Source organism: Triticum urartu, chromosome 5A (assembly GCF_056163025.1).
Source record: "Triticum urartu cultivar PI428250 chromosome 5A, HENAU_Tu73, whole genome shotgun sequence".
NCBI lineage: Eukaryota > Viridiplantae > Streptophyta > Magnoliopsida > Poales > Poaceae > Triticum > Triticum urartu.
Genome location: NC_141877.1, coordinates 16,619,317 through 16,633,784, shown reverse-complemented (window position 1 = coordinate 16,633,784; position 14,468 = coordinate 16,619,317).

The window sequence follows — 14,468 nt, the reverse complement described above, 5'->3', positions numbered from 1 at the left end:
TCAAAAGTTGTGGTAAAGTGTTATAAATTGACTTGAAGTTGTGGTTTTTTATTAAAAAAAACTCAAAAGTTGTGGTAAAGTGTTATAAGTTAACCTGAAATTATGGTTTTTCCCTCAAAAAAAACCTGAAGTTGTGGTTTTGTGTAATTAACTCTTGTAATAAAGTCGATGCAGATAGTATTAGAAAAAGGAGCTCAAAATGAACTGTATATGCGTGCCCAGTAGCACTCGTACGCTATTCTTGCTCTAAAACAACTTGGTTAATTAACACGTCCAGTTGGTGGTGGTCACCTAGGCTCCATTTACTCTTGCCATCTTAATTTTTTGTCGCACGTAGGGCCGTAAACGAGTCGAGTTCGAGTGAGTTGGAGTTGGCTCAACTTAACTCATATGAAAATTCGAGCGAGCTCAAACTGAATGAAGCTCAAGATCGAGTTGTAGAACATGACTCGTGCTCACCTTATAACGATCTCGAGTCGATCTCGAGTTAGTTTTGAGCTAAATGAGATGGTAAAAATTATAAATATATAGATGGAAAACAAAAAAATTAAGGCAAATATGCTCGGAACCTTTATCAAAAATATAGGATATTTAACACATAGTCGACCACATGCCATAATTAGTCCTAAATCTTCTCTGCACTTAATTAAGTTTTCATGTTCGTTGGTAAATAAAATGGAAAATAAATTATAGACATCATATATGGTAATGAATTATCTTATTTTCATTTAATATATGGCATGACCATTAAACATAATGATATTCTGTCGAGCTATCGAGCTAAAATTGAGTGAGCCAACATTGTCTTAAGATCGGCTCGTTTCTCGGTCGATCTACATAAAGTGTTCAAACTCAGCTCGTTTATTTTCGAGTTGATCTTAAGTCGAGTCAAAAAACGAGTCAATCTCGAGCGGCTCACGAGCCTCGAGTTTTTCTTGCAGCCCTAGTCGCAGGAGAGAGATTTCCATGTGTAACTAGAAAAGTAATTAATTATCTCATACAGCTGTAACGAGCAAGAATCTTGGGGACAAATGGCATAGCTATGGAAATCAACATATACAAGATATATACACATAATGACTGTTCATCAATCTCTGCTCTTCACAGGTCTAAAAGGAAATCAATTATTATGTGCAACGCTCTGGTATGTCTTTGATCGCCCATGATCGACTGCCTAATGGAAAAAATAAACATACAATAAGCTAGCGCGAACCAGATTAGGGACAAATGGCGTATCTATAGAAAGCAAAATATACAATAAGCTAGCGGTAACGAGGAAAAATCTTGGGGACAAATGGCATATCTATAGAAAGCAAAATATATAGGATATATACACATAATGACTATTCGTCAATCTTGGGGATAAATGTGCAACAATGTAGTTAGTCCATCTTAGTGGTATTCCTCGGTTAAACCCGGTTTTCACTTGATGTTTCATTGTTTTTTTTCAGGAAACTGTCGATCTATTCATCTTCAATCATGGCACTACAATGAACACCAGAAATAATAAAAATTATATCTAGATTCATAGACCACCTAGCGACGACTACAAGCACTGAAGCGAGCCGAAGGGGCCGCCGTCATTGCCCCTCCCTCGGCGGAGCTGGGCACAACTTGTTGTAGTAGACAGTCGGGAAGTCGTCGTGCTAAGGTCCCATAGGACCAACGCCCCAGAGCAGCAACCGCCGCCGATGAAGAGAATTTTAGATCGAAAGAATCCAACCTGAAGATATATGAACAAAGACGAACAAAGACCGGATCTGAGCGGATCCACCAAAGACAACGACCGACCAAATCTCATGAGATCCGCCGGAGACACACCTCCACACGCCCTCCGACGAAGCTAGACACACCATTGCGACGGGGGCTAGGCGGGAAGAACCTTATTCCATCTTCAAGAAGCCGCCGCTGTCTCGTCTTGTTGAGCAGGACACAAATCCTAACAAAACTTGAAGAAGCACCTGAAAACGGAGCCCTCCTGCCGTCAAGGACCAGGATCCACCACGCACCCATGGCCCTAAGGCCACAGGAAACGCGGGAGATCAGCGGCGCCGCCTACGGGAGGCAGAAAACCTAGCTGCATTTTCTTGGAAGAGGGGCTAAGGGAGGGTGTCGCCGATGTTTCATTGTTTTGACCACACCTTGGTGCAACCTTTGTCCCTCAACTCTTAATTATCGTATACAATTAGTCCCTAACATGAGTATTCCTTGGCTAAATATGGTTTTTACTTCTCACGGCACGATTATGATTGCATCATCACTATAAGCGGAATGCCCCAAGGGTTTGGGATTGGCCCTCGGCGAATTGTGCTCCTTTCTCTTACCCGTGCCGGTTTGGATCCGATCTGCCACCTATTGTCCTATCCTGACCAACTATCATGTTGACCATCTAAAGTGGGAGGAGCTGCTCCCATCACCGGCCTCCTAGAGTAGCACCGTAGCCTTTTTCTCTGCATCGTGCAGTGGATATTTAAAGCTGGTGGAGATGCTCCTGTTACTCATTGGAGCAGGCCCAATGGATTGGTGACATCAGAGAGAGAGAGAGAGAGAGATTTCTTTCGGTGACATGTGGCCCTATGCCACCTCATAATGAGGATGTGGCCAAAACCGTGTCACGTAAGGTCAAAACCGGTGTCTTCGCACAAAAAAAGTCAAAACCGGGCTTGATTGTTGAATACCGCTGCTACAGCCTAACTATACCTTATATTAAGAGTTGAGGGACGAAAGTTGCACCCAAAAAAAGTTGAGGGACGAAAGCCACACTTAGCAATAAGTTAAGGGACGAAAAATGCACTTTATCTCAAAGCAAAATACTATGAGTGATAGGGAGCCCACCGACCTGCACCCTGAAAAGTCATTCCTGTATTATACTTTTACTGACATAATTATGGACGGATGGCACCATCATGACAGTGAAAAATAATGTTACCGAACTAAATATATAGTCAGGGATAGTTCTACTCAATCTATTTGCCTAGGAACATTACTTGGTGCATCCTGAGTGATTGTGCGGCGACGGAAATTGGCAGCTTTCTGCACGACCCTTTCTTTTTAACTAAACGACTCTACAATATGTCCAGGTTCTATGTCCAATCCCAAATCAAGGATTTCTCTCTCTTGATTGGAGTCATAAACTAAAACAAAGCTACCTTTTTATCCTTTTAATCAAGATTATAGAAAACTTCCTTATCTAGTTCTAGCATTTTGGAAAAAAACTGCTTCTTTGTTTACACACATTTTAAGTCACTTGTTGACCACGATTACGCCTATTAAAAGTTTCAAGTGTCCTCATTTTTGAAATTGAAAGAGAGTCCTATAAAAAGCTCTAACTTCCAAACTATGTCTATTTTCATTCATTATTCTTTAGTTTTTTTTTCTCTATCTAGAAGTGCAATAGAATAATCCAGTTGAAGGGTAATGATCAACCACGGAACAAACGGCGCCCAAACCAAGTGAATCAAAATATAATACGTAGCACAGAATTTTCTTTCTCTTGAGAATAACTATTTTTAGATGATAGGGCTGCTCACCTCAGTTCCATTGCATTCAAGGAAACCAAAATTATAGATAAAAAGTTGTTACAGATGGCGCAGCGCTAGCTAGAATACTGCCACAGCAAACATGCATGAAACAGTAAACAGAACACAACTATCGAAAGAGTAAACAGCATTCTTCAGACCATGCCCATGGCAAGATATCGACGCACATCCTCAACAAATATACTATGCCTCCGAGGGCTGCTTTTCAGGGCAGATCAGCGTATTGTTTCTTCACGCGCTGCGAGTGTCTGGTCTGAATTGCAGCAGAAAGTCCAAACACAATCAGTCCATGCAATGTACTCAGGGAACCCTCTAACTGGCACCTAGCCAGGTGAAGCTTTTGCAGCAACCGCCCATGCTGAATCGGCCTGGGTATGGCAAGAGCACGAGAGTGACTGTTTCGGCCTCGAAGAACAGACAAGCTTTTGCAGCAACCGCCCATGCTGAATCGGCCTGGGTATGGCAAGAGCACGAGAGTGACTGTTTCGGCCTCGAAGAACAGACACTTGGATGTACTTAATTCCCCGTGCCTTCTATTCTCATATCGATTAAAATCACAACTCCAATGTGTATAGACACGAGAAACAATGCACGAGATATGGCTAGACTATTCTTAGATTGTACTATAAAATGAAAAATAAGCTATATTCACCATTTGCTCGGAGGAGCCTTGCTCCTTACTATAAGAGAGTTGGGTGATAAGAAGTGGCATGAAGTCACCGGTTATCCTCGTAGAAAAAGAACGAGCCATCAAAGTACAGCAACATCACATGAATTAAGATTTGTGATCCCATGACACCTTTTAATGTAATACATTATTCAAATGGAGAAACCAGGACTATGGCATGCCTCTTTTATTTGTGCATTCACTTGCATGCATTTTAGATGGTCTCGTTTTGAATGGGAAAAAAGAGATATACTCATTTTAGATGTATCTCTTTCTATTGTGCTAAGTAGTGCCACTCCAGCTCAAGGCAGAGGAACCCAACGACACTTTTTCGATATCCAAACAATATTCACATGGAGAAATCGTGATTATGTCTTATCTTTCTCTGTTAGCGCACGCTCACGACCTTGTGCCATTTTTCTTTGTAGTTGCTTGACATATAAAGTCACATTGTACAATGTACCGTGTGCGGATGGTGGTTATCCCCTCTACAGAATATGGAGAAGATACAGGGTGAGAATCCGAAAAGATGGGTACTTGCAGTTATGGTGGATAAAGTGATTGGATGGTTAAATAGCAACCAACTGTGTGAATGAATGAAAGCAATATTGATCTGAGTTAAATGTTGTGAGTCATAGACCACCGCGCCCCATGAGAATGAGGCCAACTTTGCCGTGAGAGGCCTTGGAAATGGGATGGGCTAGCCCACTAGGGTGCGACATCAAAGTGACCACCACCATCAGCGCCAAGAGGCCCAATTTGGCGCCTGCAGTGAGTGACAGAAAACGACTTGGTGTACAGTAGCGATCTTGTTGGGCCTCGGCCCACTACTCCTTCACTCGTTTGAACGTACCTTCGTTATGTCGTCGCTACAGTTTTTTCTTCCGTTCGAGGTCTTCTGCTTCCTGCTCTCTTATAGCGTAGTACTAAAAAAGAAATATCCATAGAAAATTACGAATTAAAAAATTCAAAAAAATCATGAATTTAAAAAATCAATAATTTTAAAAAATACCATTACTTTGAGAAAATGTTCATGAATTTTAAAAAGCAAACGAATTTGAGAAAAAAATCACGATTTAAAAAAGACACGAAATTAAAAAAAGTACACGTCTAGGAAATGTTTGTAATTTGAAAAAAGATCACTAAAATGGCCTAATGGTTTGGAGGGATCTGAGTGCGAGAGTTACGTATGCACACTCCACGTCTAGGATCAGCACCGTGGATAAACAACCACAAAGCCAGCCCAGTGTGAAGTGTGCATACGTACCTCTCGCACTCAGATCCCTCAAAAAAAAAAACACCTCTCTCACTCGACTGTATAGTTCTAAAAAAACACTCTCGCAGTCATGTGCTTGTCTTGAAACATGCACGCCTGTTTAATTAACACATGTGGTATGTTGGTGTTCTCATTTTGGCTCCCTTAACTTACTCTTTCAATTGTGTGACAATAGTACGAGATATATAAATTCCCATCACTGCATGGACAACTAGCTAGAAAAAAACACTTAGTAGTAGTAACGAGGAAGAAATGACTTCTTGGGGGTAGTGTGGAATAGTGGAAAGCTCGGCTCGATATATACAGTACTATTTGTTCTTGACATGGTAATACCGGACTAATTAGGTGATGAAAGATTCATGTGCTCCTACTGGATATGGAAGCAGAATTATTATCAGTGACAGCGAGAGGGCTGCCAACCTACCTTCGTGCCTGCACCAATGGCGTTTAGCAGCTGGGTCGATTTTGACTGGTGTAGTTGTGTACGCACGGCACCACCACCACCACCGTGAAACAGCATCGGACCGGATTAATTAAACGACGAGCGTTACTTTTATGGTGCACAAACTGATGTTACGTGTGTAGTTATGAATGTCTATTTATGGTTTCTTATTCCCTAAAGCAATAAAGCTTATGCACTCTATTGTCCAATTCTTACATGGGGCTTGGTTGGTGATGCAGCAAGAAGAAGCAACGATGGAGGAACCCTTAGAAGATTTAATTCCCATATCGATGGTTGTACCACCAACGAAGTGGAACCCCTGCTCATCGACCCACCTGCTCCCGGAGCCGCGTCGCCAGATTCAGCAGCTACAGCAACTAGACGCACAAGGCCCTTCTGCTACGGATGGATCTCTCAGTCCAAAAGTGAATCCAAGTATAACAGTCCGGAATTAGCTTTCTTTTCTATACTCTATATCTATATTATCTATATTACTTATAAAAGAGCAAACATTATCTTCTCTAAGTGCACCCCACAAAACGTACACGGATCCATTACCACCGCATGATTAGTCCCAATAAACTCAATCTAGCGGCTAGCCTTAACCGAATCTGTTCTCTGTGTGCACTTAGCAATTTACATTGACTGATCGTACTCCACTGCGGAGGAAAATATGAAATTCCATGCCTAGTCAATTAGGAAACTATAATCACGGACACATCCTATTAAGAAACTAATCACGGGCACATCTAATTATTAAAAAACTAATCACAAACCCATCCTATTATTAGGAAAAAAATTACGCGCGCATCCTATTATTAGGAAAATAATTACGAGCCATCCTATTAGGAAATTAATCACGGACGCATCTAATTATTGGGAAACTAATCATGGCTACATCCTATTAGATAACTAATCACGAACGCATCTAATTATTAGGAAACTAACCGCGAGCGCATCCTATCGTCTCCTATCAGAAAATCGTGATCGCGAGTCGCCAGCCGTCACCAGCCCACCACACCCACGCGAGCCACAATGGGAGACACGCGAGGAGGAGTTGCGGCTTCCTCCGAACACACTTATACTGACTGCAACGACTTTGTCCACATCCTGGGCATGCTCTTCGGGAACCACCGGCACCCGCGTCGACTTCAGCTTCATCCACAACACCCACGCTGACAACCACCCACCGCCGAGATCCTTCAAGTGGGGGCAACGCTGAGTATCTTGGACCAGTATAAGCGGGCCAAAAAAATCTGCCCCCATAGCTATGCATGTAGATTCGCCTGGTCGCCAACCATCATCGTCCCCAGGGCGGTGCAGGTCTCGGCCACTGTGCAGCAGGTGAAGCTAATCACGGCCCCATCTCACTCGCCCGAAGCCACCGCCGACTCCCTCAGCTCTGACGCGTGCTGCTCCGTTGGACACACTTGTCCGATACTCGCGCGTGGACGACGTCGTCCAAAGCTAATCCCGGTGCGTGGAGGCCGCCGCCTCAAAGCTGGACGACTGACTCACCTGCGTCGACAATGCCGCCCAGCTGGTGAGAGGACATGGTCGCCGCGGCCGCTTGCAGGCCTGAACGACGGAGACGCTCGCCTTCACGCGAACGCACCACACACACGCATTAATCAAGTAAGTATCGAGTGTTACTTTTTTACTGTCATCGCTACCTCGCCGGTGGTGACACATCTAGAAGTACAGGAACTAGAGATGAGGCAGTCAGAAACAGAGGAGCGCTGGAGCACACACAGAGACGTTCGCCTTCTTTCTTTCTTTATTTTTTCACTGATTTTCGCGTACCCGCAACAGACATCCCTGTTTTTTTAAGTACTGACTACCGGTTATTACATGGCCAACTCACGACTACATAGTGAACTCACAGACAAATTCGTTGAACCAAGACCTTACTTGCAGTCATGAAATTACGTTTCACTGAAAAAACCCAGAAGTTTGCATAAGTTCTAATGGAAAAAAAACTAAAGTTCGCATAAGTTTTACTAAAAAAACCTGAAGTTTGCATAAGTGTATTTGTTTGTCTAGCTGATACATGGCAATTGTAATTTTACATGAGCATTTTCATACCGTCCTTATCTACAATCGAGTTAACATGTTTTCCTGATAGAAAACTTGGACTGCATACAAAAGAAGCAAAAACTGCATGTTGATTATGATGATGATGAATGTAGGATATTTTGTGATCATGGTAAATTTCATATCATTTAGTACATAAACAATATTTACAATTTTATTTTATTACCATCAATTGTGTTGAGTTTCTTTCATATATATGTATTGACCCTCTTCTTTAAATTAGATTGACAGATGCGGAATAAACTCATACCACATGATCGCATACGAGCAATTCAAGAGGAATTGGCGGGATTCTTTCTTGACCATGTCATACATGAAGACGGAGAATGCCATGTGGAAGTTGAAATTGATTTTAGATGTCAGGGATTATAAGAGATGTTATATTGTATATATGTAGTAGTGTCGGATAGATATATACAAAAACTTGTTGTTCGATCAATCTCGGAGAAAGAGAGGTCACTTCTCTCTGTATATGTTCATGACGATCTTGTGTAATTCTTAACTGGAATTTGTTGGCACTGAAATGGTTCCTTAGCTTGTCCTAAGTGACATTTTCATGTGTGACTATACTTTCATAAATGTGTGCATATGAAGAATCATGATGAATCTTCTAAATAATTTTGAATTTTATATATTGAGAAAAGTGGGTGCTCTTTTAATACATGAGCATGTTGATTAAGGAGAAACGATATTTCAAATTATTTGTACGAGTTGGAAATAAGAGATCATGTACTTTATAGGGAAATTTCAAATTTATGAATAAATTGTCTTGTATTAAGTTTAGTATAATATATTAATTCAAATAGATGTGTATTGCGTGTGCACACTTATTAGTTCAAATAGACGTGCGTTGCACGTGCACACTTACTAGTCCGAAATAAAAACATGATCCTATTACGGATCCGAGTTGCCTTTGGCTAGAGTACGCGTGAAACTTTGGATATGGTTAATTCCCGGTGCCTCATATTCTCATGTCTATCAAGTAAATACCTCTAACATACATTGACATGACAAATAATGCACGGGATATCACTGCACGGCTCTAAGGCGGAAAGGTAAAAATGAGAAATAAGACTTGTATGCACGAAGGACATTCGCCCCGGAGCTTTTGAAAGACTCATTTTCTAGAGAACCTGCTATGGTTGCTTCACGGAGGTTATTACTTCCCATCTACCACTGGGCACGCCACGTCCGATCTGCATGCAATCCGAGAGCATTAAGTCGTGTCTGATGGGATTTGAGAAAGAGAATCGAGTAAAAAGGGAAGCCAAATCTCCTGTCATGCATGCTAACTTAAGGGAAGAATCTTTTGAAAGGAAAGGTATATATTTTTTGAGCTTGAAAGGAAAGATATAATTAACTAACGTTGCTACCATGCACTATAAAAAGGCGTCTCCTCCTATACGGTAATCACATCCGATATCCCATAACACACAAATTAACAAGACCATCAACGACGTCTCATCCTTTCACTGTCAACACCACGGAATCATCTAATCATCCGGTCTGGAGTGAGATGAGGACTACCCTAACCCTAGTGCTGCTCATGGCCGTCTCCTTCCTCGTGCTGGCATCTGCAGGTATCGTCCTCGTTTGGCCCTTGGTCTAACATATGCATATTTTTATGATCCATCTCAATTCTTCATGCGTGCGTGCGTACGTGCAGATGCTGGGCAGAGTTGCAACTCGAAAATCGTCTTCCCGGTGGCGTGTGACCCTGGCCATTGCGAGCAACTATGCGTAGCCTCCGCCCTTCTGCAGGGCGCCCCGTGTCGTCCGCGCCAGGGTGATGCGCCGTGCCTCACCAGCCAGTCCGCATGCGTCCCCGACGGCTGCAATTGCACGGTGTGCTTCGCTAATTAGTTAGCTGATACTATTATGTAGGCACGTGCTCCTCTCGCGTGCGTGTCTACGGTGTAATAACCTACTCTACATATATGTCAGTTTTTCGCTGCAAAGAGATGCCATGTGTGTGTGAAACGAAACGGGAATAATAACATGAATTCCTATGGTGTTGAAGAGCGATGTTTTTTCATTATCAATGGCACGATTTTATGTCCACCTACTATGTGACGGTGGTCGTCGACGACGGCTTCTCACTCATGTGTGGCGCCACTTTGAGGAAGGTTGCCCTAGTGCTCCGATGTCAACTCATAACATCCTAGGGTTGAAGAGGGTCCCAAGGGTTTGGTGTTCGCCGATGAAAAGTAGTATGTGAATCAGCTTTAGAATCTCGTGAGACGGTTTTGGTTCCTATGTACCATTGAGAATAGGAGCACATGAGCATCGCCTAGTCGGCTGGTCATTGTACCGATGAAATTTAGGTTTTTGTTCGATCCATTTTTAATTATCATGTGTGCCCTAATTTTGGTTTAACATCGAATGATTATATTGGATCCATGAATCCAAAATTAGTTTAACACCACAGCAATTTGATTCCTAACCAATACTATTTTTGTGGCATTCTCTCTATTTTTTTGCACCAGCATACAAGAAAATTACATTATAGGTTGTGCGTGCATGGAGGATGTGCACGCCAAACAAAACTAACACACAAACAACCCATAATAAAAGTATTATTTTTAAATGTACGCTGGTAGACATAAAATTACTTGTATTATAACAATAAAGTTTTAAAGTTGATACGCATACAAGCAACAAAAAACAAGGAGAATATAAGCGGTTGGTGCAACTATTGAGCACCCAGGATCTTCACCGTCACCGCACAAAGAAAGCACCAAACAGCTGGTCCACACCTCGGCGTTGAAGAAATTCCTAACCATGAGGCATTGAGCCGTGATAGCCACCCACCCAGAAAGGTTGGATCTAACCCATAATAGAAGTTGGAAGCATATCCATGATGTACTTCACGTCTGTTGTGAGAATTTAGTCCAAAATATAGCCTAACACTATGGATTCATTCACGAGGGCCTCTATTTTTTCTTCCAAACCTTTGGCATCAATTATGTGGCTCAGTTCGGTGCTTGTGTTGAGCGTACATATTGTCATCTTTTTTTACTTTTGGTTATCTCTTATACTACTAAAAAGAACATAAGGTTCTCGTTTTACTTTTTTTTCACCACCTCTTCGTCCAACCTTGCCCATATATCAATCAATCATCTTAATTTACAACTCCTAATTTAATTTCACTTTAATTTACTCACCAAACTTCTCATCAAAACATAAGGTAATCACGGGCAGGATTTGATAAACATTTATGTACACAATCACATTAATATGGGCAGGTAAATCACAAGATAATGTGCTTGAATATTTATATCCCATTGCAACACACGGCATTTTCCTATTATTTTATTATTAAATTAGAAAAGGAATAGGGTTTCTTCTTTGCCAAGCGGAGTGCTTCGTCCAACATTACATACTTTTACTGATGATCATTCCTTGAAAATCGCCTTAATTGTATCATATTTTATTGACTTACCAAATAAACTATATTTTCTTTCGCAAGTCAATAAGTGATTACAAAATAAATTCATGATAGAATTTGGTAAATATTTATTTACACAATCATATAATATGGAATTATGGCTATTGTACCATAATATTTATACCCATAGCAACACGCGGGCAAATACCTAGTTTCATATAGAAGGTATACTATTCTTTAGAAAAATACAAATATAATTTTAATTACAAGATTTTTTAAAAAGTGTGTGAGCATATTTGAAAATTATGGGAACATTTTTAAAAGCTACATGGACAAATTTTATGAACTTGTTTCCATTGTGTTGAACATTTTATTAAATGTGTGAACATTTTTGAAAGAGGATCTCACCGTGTATTAAGAAAATATGCATTGTCTATTGAAAAATATGTTTATTGTGTAATCAAAATATATTAATAGAATATCAAAAAGGAAAGAAACCAAGGAAAACTAAGAACGTAAGGTTCCCACCTTTATTCCCATCACTCCTTCGTCCAACCTTTCATGTATATGATGATCAATCACCTTAATTTACTTACATTCTGAACCAATTTCACTTTAAATTTACTTACCAAACTTTTAATCAAAATATAAGGTAATTAACATGGAGAATTTGATAAACATTTATTTACACAATCGCATTATTATTGACAGGTATAGCACAAACATTGTTCTAGTAAAAAATAAAAAAAGGAAAGTAGAAATAAAATAAATAAAAGGAAAAACTACAAGAAAACACCGATGGAAATCCAAATAAGAGCAGAACAAAATTTGAAAAGCGAAAAAAAAACGGAGAAACCAAATGCATTCCGCAGCTGTTGCAACTTCTGTAAGTGGGCCGGCCAATTGGCTGTGATTCCTATGTGTTTCGGTACGTATTTGATGCTATACGAAATAACGGCGAGAGTTCCTTCTTTCTCGCTGAATCGTTTTCCCTGCAATGTAGCTATTGGACTAGACCATTTTCGTCTTCTTTTCCCGCTAGATATCTCGATCGAGTTCCTTCACTGTGCTTTGTTCAATGGTTACTTTTTTTACTTCTTTTTTACGGTTTTTGCTTTGTTTCCTCACTAGTTTATTCGGTTTTTTACTTTATAATTTTTTTCTCTGTTTCTTCTTGGCTTTCACTGGTTTTCCTGTTTTCTTTATTTTTTTCCTTTGTTTCTTTCTCAGTTTCACTGTTTTTTCCTTTTCTTTCCTTTTTCTTTGTTGTTATTCATTTTTGTTCTTTCTTTCCCATTTTCCAACGTGTTTCTTTGTTTTTTCAATGGTTTCTTTGCTTTTTAATTTTATTTATTTCTTTTTTTGATTTCTCTGTTTTACTTAGTTTTTGTGTTGATTTTCATTCGTTTTTACTGTTTTACATTTTTTGAACTTGTTTCTTAGGTTTTTTTCACTTTCCTCTTTCTTTGCTATCCTTTTTTTTGTTTTTTCTCACTTATTTTTACGTTTTTCTATTTCCTTTTGGTTTTCATTCTACATTTTTTTATACATCAAGAACATTTTTCTAATGCACGTTTAACATTTTTTAAATACAAGTTTAACTTTTTTGTACATAGTCAACATTTTTTGAATACTTTAATAACATTTTGCAAATACAAGACTAATTTGTTTGATACATGGTCAACATTTTTTATATAGACATTTTAACTTATTTTAAATGCTTAATTGACATTTTTTTAAATTTCAGATTAACATTTTTTAATACATGGTCAACATTTTTCTATACACATTTAAGATTTTGCAAATGCTTTATTAGAATTTTCAAATACAAGATTATCATTTTTGCTAATGCATAGTCAACATTGTTTTTCAATTGCAAGGTTAATATTTTTTTGTGTACATGTTCAACATTTTTGCATACACATTTTAATATTTTTAAGTGCTTTTTTAACATTATTAAAAATCTTGTTTAATATTTTTTTTCAAATATTTGATTGCCATTTTTTTAAATACATCATAAAAAATTGTCACACTTTTTGTAAATTTTTCTGTACACACGAGAAGCATTTTCTCCATACACATTTAACATTTCTCAAATGCTTGGCTAACATTCTTTTTCAAATATTTCATGTAAAGTTATTTTTGTAATCTATTTTATTTAGAATATTTATAAGTATAAAGAAATTCAAGAAAGAAAAAGGAAAACAAGAAAAATGAGGATGTGGCCTTCGGCGCATCTGGGCCAGCCCATCTCACGCTGCCGCTGACGGAGGGGAGCTCCTAAGCCGCGCCTTTAGCGCCCGTAACGCGTACTGGCGCCCACGCTCTGCCTACCTGGGCCTGGCCCAACAAGGCCGACGCGCCTGTGCAGTGAAATTAACTAAAAAACAGCGAAAGGTGCCCCTCCCAAGATTCGAACTAGAGACCCTGTCTTCCTGTACAAGTGTGCCTAACCACTAGAACAACTTAACTTTGGTGTTTTATTGAAGCGCCAAAAGTATAAGAACGCGCGGCCGAGCAATTAATAACTTAATTTTATGAATTATTTACATTAAATTCGTGAATTTGAATAGGTTCATCATTTTTGAAGAAAGGTCCACAAAATTGAAAAAAGTTCACCAATTTGAAAAATAGTTCATCGACTTTGAAAAAAAGGTTCATCGATTTCAAAAAAGTTCATTCATTTTGAAAAAAGTTCATCGAGTTTGAAAAAAGTTCATCAAATTTGGAAAAGAGTTCGCCGAATTTGAAAAAAGTTCATGGAATTTGGAAAAAAGTTTACCGATTTGAAAATAGTTCATCGACTTTGAAAAAAAGGTTCATCGATTTGAAAAAAGTTCATCCATTTTGAAAAAAGTTCATCGAGTTTGAAAAAAGTTCATCAAATTTGGAGAAGAGTTCACCGATTTGAAAATAGTTCATCGAGTTTGAAAAAAGTTCATCATATTTTGACAAGAGAACCAAGCACATCAAGAGACGCTTCAATTCCATCCGGGATCTAGTCCAGATGGGAGACATAGAGATTTGCAAGATACATACGGACCTGAATGTTGCAGACCCGT